Raw genomic sequence first — 7,166 nt, forward strand, 5'->3', positions numbered from 1 at the left:
ACATTCTTACTTGGGTGAGGTGGAATCTCAATGTTGTTTTCATGTCTTTTTTGGCTAGGGATGTTGAACACTTCTTCATATGCTCCTTCACCATTCTCATTTCCTTTTCAGAGAAGTCTTTCTTAAAGTCTTTATCCCACTTATTAATCAGGCAGTTGCTTCTTTGAGGATTTGTTTTAGGAGAACTTAATTTTTTGAGTTCTAAATATATTCTAGATATGAGGCCCTTGTCTGTTGTATGGCCAGTGAAGATCTCCTCCCAATGGCGGCTTTATTTATCTTTCAAGTTGGGTCCTTTGCCATGCAGAAGCTCTGAAGTTTGATACAATTCCATTTGTTCAACCTTTCTCATCACACTGAACCCTCATCTTAGAACTTCCAGTTATAAGAACAGTGGCAGGAAAAAGTAGTCAGATTGTGAATATGCTTCTATGGTATAAACACAACAGATTTTTATGAAATATTGTATAGAATATATGAGATACAGAAGTGATTGAGCATGAACCAATATTTTAGAGGGAAAATTCTCATAAAGTGAAGAAATGAACTTATAGGTTGAAAATAATTTAGGGAAAAATTGGGAATAGTTTAGAGTTTAGTTTTAGAGTTCCCCAGAAAGATTTATATAAAATAGACTTTGAATATTTACTGCAGATAGAAAAAAATATAAAGACATAACTGAGTAATTTTAATATTAAAGTATTAATATTATTAAATATAGAGAGATTAAGCTCTTGATTAATTTCTCATATAAGAGTCATGAAAATGACTTTTCTAATGTATTTTATTTATTGATATTTGTTAGTGAAATACGTCATTTTTCACCCATGATTCTAACTACTCTATGATCTAAAAGGTACCCTACAATAACATAATCTCCTTATGTTTGTTCAGTTATGTTTGTGTAGTGTATGTATGCCATTATAAGTTTTCTGATAGTTACTGCCAAAACACAACATACTCTAAAGTTAAACAATGTATTTCAATATGAACTTTAAATGCATAATTTTACCGTATTGCTTCTTTATGGAAATCTGATTATTGGTTAGGGTTCTGGAAGCTGACACCTGTAATCCTAGCTACTTGAGACTAAAAGGACCATGGTTTGACTCCATAGGTGAGTGCTGTAGCAAATGCCTTTTATTTAAGTTGTGTGTGCAGCTGAAATCATGAGGACCAAAATTCCAGGCAAGGCCTGGCATAATCTGAGACTCCTTATCAATGCATGGAAGCTTAGGAATGTGCTGCACACATTTCATCTCAGCTATAATGGGAAACCAAAAAAACAAGTGGGTCTGGATTAAGGCCTTTGCCAAGGCAGGAATAATGAGCAGACAAAAGGGCTGGAGTTAGGGGTTCGTACTAGAGCAGCTGCCTAACAAGTGTAGGCATGTATGCACTTTGAGTGTAAACCTCAGTGTAAAAGAGAGGGGCAGGAGAAGAGAAAAGGGGGTGAGGGGAGATTATCTGATCCATGTTTTATAAATGTTGCAAGAATTTGATGTAAAAATTCATCTTCATTCTAGAAGGTCTAATTTTCTTGATGAGCTAATTTTTTTTAATAAATAAGAAATTTACAATTCAATCACACAGCTGTGATACCATATACATTTTTAGAACACTGTGCAAAATTACTGAATCTTAATTCCAGATTGTGCAGATTTGCAATATGATAAGAAAAAAATATGAAAACTATAAAGTACAAAAATTATGATGAGCCCCCAGGTTGATCTTGTTTCTCGATCTGGCCATTTGCCTCCATGGAAAAAAAAATGACATAAGAGATTATAAAATGGAAAACTAAATTGAATTAAAATTTTGAGTGGAACTCTGGATAAAGTCATTCTCATTCCATCCCACATTCTCCACATCAATTTTATACTGTGCAGAAAATACAGAACAGAAATCAAGAAAGATTCACATGAAGATAAAACCCTCAGTCTCAGTGGCTGGAGCTGGAAGATAAGTCTCAGAGGTCACATTAAGTTTTGTCTGTTGGTTGGTTTGTTGGTTTGGGTTCTTCTTTCACTCTCCTGAACTTAGGACCAGGGATGAATGGTGGAATTCTGCTTTTCCCTTGTTATATCCTGTGATTCTGTAACTGAAAAAGACAATGAGAACAATCCTAACTTGAGGCCAGTTCTTACAATGTTCTTACAATGAGAATTCCTCCATTTTCTCATCCATTCCTAATTCTCTGGGTCATCTGTCTATCTGACTATCTGTCTGCCTACCTATTGTTGGATTGGTGCATTAGTTCCATCACAGGCTTCTGAAAGGATATAGCCGATGAATCAGATGCATATAATAGAAAGAAATGGCATTAGTACAAAGGGAAGGGTACTGACCAGAAAAATGCCAAATACCTTCACCTACTGCGAGGAATTCCAATAGCTGTCTTCCATAAATTCCTCAGTTCTACTTGCTGTCTTGTGTTTAAGTCTTATTATAACTAGTATATATTAAATTGCATGCAGTAAGGAATCCCATACTTTCTATCCATGCATGTAATGTATGTTGATCATAATCACGCATCCCTGTTACTCTTCCTTCCCTTCCCCCATCTCCTGCCTTAGGCCATTTTGATTTTAACTACTTTTTTTCTCCCATATCTCTGAGGATACTTTTCCTTTGAAAGTCCTTTTGATTAATACTCTAAACATGTGTCTATTGTAGTAAGAAGGACAATTCTCAGTGACCTAGTCCAGTTCTACCTAGATGAATTAGAAAAAAAGGCTGGAGTCAGTGTAAAGTAAACCCTATATTCTCAAGCTTTTCTAGTATCCACTATTAATGGGATAGCCAGTATCTAAGAAACCAAAGTTGTACTCAGGCAGATTTTGACAAGCTATGGTCACAAAGTCAAACCCAATGTGTCTTTAAAAGAGGTTTGGCTCTGTCAAAAATAATTGCATTTAAATGAACTGGTTAGAGTCTTCAAAAAATGTAATGTAAGGTGAATTACTCCTCTGGGGAGAAACATACTTCATATTTAACAAATTGTAAAAACAAGCTAAAAGTATACTTTTTTAGAGATCATCTCAAATACTGCAAGTAATTTTTTCCTGGAATTTAATTTCTCTGAGGTTTTAATTATACAGACTACCATTATTGCAACTTAGTAATTTTACTGTATTTGCCTTTGTTCTGTTTATGCACACAGTAGAGTAAGAGGATTTCAGATTGTGATCAGCCACAGGGAAAACATGAGACCCTACTGAAAAAAATAATTAAGGTGAAAACAAGTGGGAGTGTAGCTAGATGATAGAGTACTTGCTTAGCAAGCACGAAACCCTATTCTCTGTAATGAGTATCAGAAAATAAATGCATTTTATTAACAGCCTTCCTTATAGCAGCTTTATGGTTTGTAGAAAGGGATAGAGCAAAAGCTAGACAATATGCACATAAGCCAATATCTAAATATAGCTGAGATTTTACTGTACTCTACAAATAAATGAATAAATGTACTTTGCCTAGGAGTAATAAATATAAGAAACACTTTGTTTAATCCTATTGACGCTGTAAGTAGTCTGTATAATTTGCACAGTAGTGACCTCTGTTAAGTGTAGCTGAAGAAGATAATTCAGCCATTTTCTAACATTTTCAATTTCACTTGTGTTAAACAGCAGAAAGACATTATCGTTCTTTCAATGAATTGCTTTTCATTTTGATTAATATTTAAGAGACGTGATATATTTGAACATTACAAACACATTCAAGCGTTCATCTATGACATTGTTTTCAGTAGATATTTATTGGGGATGAGCAGTAGTAATCAGAATTCAGCAGACATTGTGAGAATTTTTTTTTGAAATTTACTTTTTCTTGTTTTTAATTATTAACTATTTCAATGATCCCTGTCAGATTCATTTCATGCTAAAAACTAAAATCATATTTCTTACATATTGATTTTGAGTCTGTCAAGCAAAGTTAACATTAATATTAAAAGAAGTTTTAAACATGAAGCAGCATCGATTTTTCAATGCTTTCTTTGTTATTATAAGATTATATTTGAGGAGTCTATATATGTTGTTTCCTATAGTACCACTAATAGGAGTGGAGCAAATATCTATAGTCTATCTATAGTCATTACTATCATATAGTCATTGTTTTCTTATTTATAATCAGTTCTCCCATAATTGGGAGAATACTTTGTGGGAAAATTCATTTTATTATCTTTATTTTATATTTATCTAGTTTATTATTATCTTTAGAGTTGAGCAGCTAATTTCAAATGTAGAATCTATTTCTGCCTTTAAACTATTTCAAATATCTTTGCTTACTTTTCTCTTCTTTTCGAATTACTCTTGGAAATTCCATCTCTTAAGAAGACATTTAGTGTCTTCTTCCTATTGTGTTTGATTACATTATAAGTGTATAATTCATAAATAAGATATATTGGAAATATAACAACTTTTGTTCAAGCAGATGGAATACATTGACTTCAGATGAAAATAATAAAATATTGTGTCTTTTATCCCACTATAATGGAAATCTGAGGTCAAGTCACATGTCCTATCAGACAATTGCAACGAATCATCAAGAAAACAGCTTTTTATTTCTATTTATTGGTCTCGATTTATGATTCTAGTTTTACAGTTCTTCTACATATTTTAGGTTATAGAATTTATGATGACATTTTTCAGGCTGTCTTAGGTATGACCCAAATCCTGAGTACACACAATGTCTGCATTTAGTTTTCTATCAGAAGCTAGGCTGAACTCATTGCGATCTGTCTCTCAAGTTTTTATTAATGAGGATATACTATAAAAGAATGTCATTTGTTTTCATACCCTAGATGCACAATACCAAATTATATTTACCGACTAATTCTGTTTAGGAGACAATTAACCTAATATTTACATAATATTTTAAAGAATTATGAACTTATAAACTTATGGTTCTTGAGAAAAAATTCACATTTTCATGAGCATGTATAATTGTACTCCCATGTTCACTGATCATATCCAACCATACTTCTTTCAACCATGTCAAGAAAAGAAAGAAATACAAAAGGACACAGAAAAAGCAGACAGGCAACAAGAAGAGGACTGAAATAATTCTAAAAGCATATACACAGTGAAAATTAACACAAATGAAATAGATTCATTAATTAAATAGATGCGACTGACCATGAGCCACACATTTAGAAAACAGAAAGGATTCCAGGGAAATAGACACCAAGAAGTTAAAGGCATTAGGATTGTGGCTAAAGGGGTAGAGTACTAGCCCAGCAAGCATAAGACCACAAGATCAAGTCCAATTTCACCAGGAAATCAATGACAGTACTTAGAGCTAGAGAGAAGGGGAGACTAAGAGAACCATCAGTTTACACCTGTCCAATCTATCTAGACAAAGTTATCAATGTGCAGAAATGATCTTGAGTATTCTTTCAGTTTTTCCTACTAAAGGGGATTAGATGGAAGGTTCAAGTCAACTTTGTGTAAGACCTCTAGACTCCCATTGTCTTATTGAGATTCAGTACAATTTCTTGAGCCAACCATTTATCAATGCATTGTATGCCATTTTAGTCAATTTTCAAAATAAAAAAAAGAAAGTTCATTTTAAACAATTGTGTTCAGTTTTTTTATTTTCAAATTACTTCAAATTTCTCTACTTCAAATTACTTTCAAACTTCAAAATCTTACTTGCCAATATTAGTTAATACTATTGAATAAAATTGTTAGTTATTAACGTTAGTTAATAATACTACTAGTTATTTTGATAAAATATAAACTTCTCCAAATTGCTTACTCTTAATAGTAGTATACAACTTACTCTTATTATTCGTGTATATGTCAAAATGTCCTGTAACTGATATATAATTTTGCTGTATTCTCACATATGTGATTATTCTACTGTCGATGACTACTACATTTCAGTCAAAGAATGTGTTATTGTCTGTGCAAAAATATTCTATTTACTAAGGCCTTACAAAACTAAGAGATACCCACTGATACTAGAATAGATTATCTGTAAATCAGTTTCCGATGCAGAGCCCTTCTTGATTTAGAGTTTCCCTTCGTATAAGAACGTAAAATATTTTGTGTAACTATGCCAGTACTGAAACTTGACCTCAAGGCCTGGGCACTGTCCTTGAGTTTCTTTTTGCTCATTGTCAGCATTGTACTACTTAAACCACAGCTCCAATTTTTGTAGTTTATTGAAGACTTTCCTGCCTGGGCTGGATTCAAACTGTGATCTTGAGATCTCAGTTGCCATAGTAGGTAGTATTACAGCATGAGCCACCAGCACCTTGCTCAAAGATAATTTGTGTGTGTGTGTGTGTGTGTGTGTGTGTGTGTGTGTGTGTTTAGTACAGATACTACAAATGTAGATTCTTCTGTGGATCCTTCTGTGGAACCAGGAAAATGTCTGCCTCTTTCCCCTTCCCAGGAATGAAAAATCTCAAGGGTATTGCTGAGATCATTCCACTGTTGAGGTCAGCAAAGAAAACCTTGGTCTGCTCTCAGCTCAGCAGAGAGAATGCTTTCCCATGTAATTTTATTCAACTGCCATTGTTGGTTACTGTAGCAACACCACAGTTGTTATGCTCTGCATATCCTGTGTAATCAGTATGAGTAAGCACAATAAATTGATGTTTATATTTCAGGTTAAATCTCATCTTAAATGTTAAGGATTCTGATTTCATGGAAGTAATTTACAGCAAAGGCTTCTTTGAAGATAGTTTCCCAGTCATTAGCTGTGGGTCACTGAAGTAAGTTTGAAAGAGCTAAAAACTCACAGCAACTTTTAGTTCCATAGGTGGAAATGGTGCAGATCTGAAGTGTTATAGCTTTTATGGGCTAACACTGCTTTGTGTGTTTTTTCCATATGTCACAGTAACTGACATGTGTTATGACAGCTTCAACAGGTTTTAATCAAATGCAAATGAAGTAAATAAGATGTAAATGATGCCAGATGTACACACTTGGTAAAAGCTTTTTTTAAAAAATGTTTAAACATTTCAAAGGTATCAAAGTGTTATCACACTTGCTAGGACCTTTTGTTGACTAAATAATCTATGATTAAATGGAACCAAGCTCTGGAAAACAAAGGATAAGTAATGCCACAATGAGAGGGGAATGGACAGGATGTCACCTCAAGTCTCCACATTTTCGTGTTTCTTTCATTTGCCTGGCAACAGCTAACTCATTGACTACCCG

Source organism: Perognathus longimembris, chromosome 21 (assembly GCF_023159225.1).
Source record: "Perognathus longimembris pacificus isolate PPM17 chromosome 21, ASM2315922v1, whole genome shotgun sequence".
NCBI classification, from domain to species: domain Eukaryota; kingdom Metazoa; phylum Chordata; class Mammalia; order Rodentia; family Heteromyidae; genus Perognathus; species Perognathus longimembris.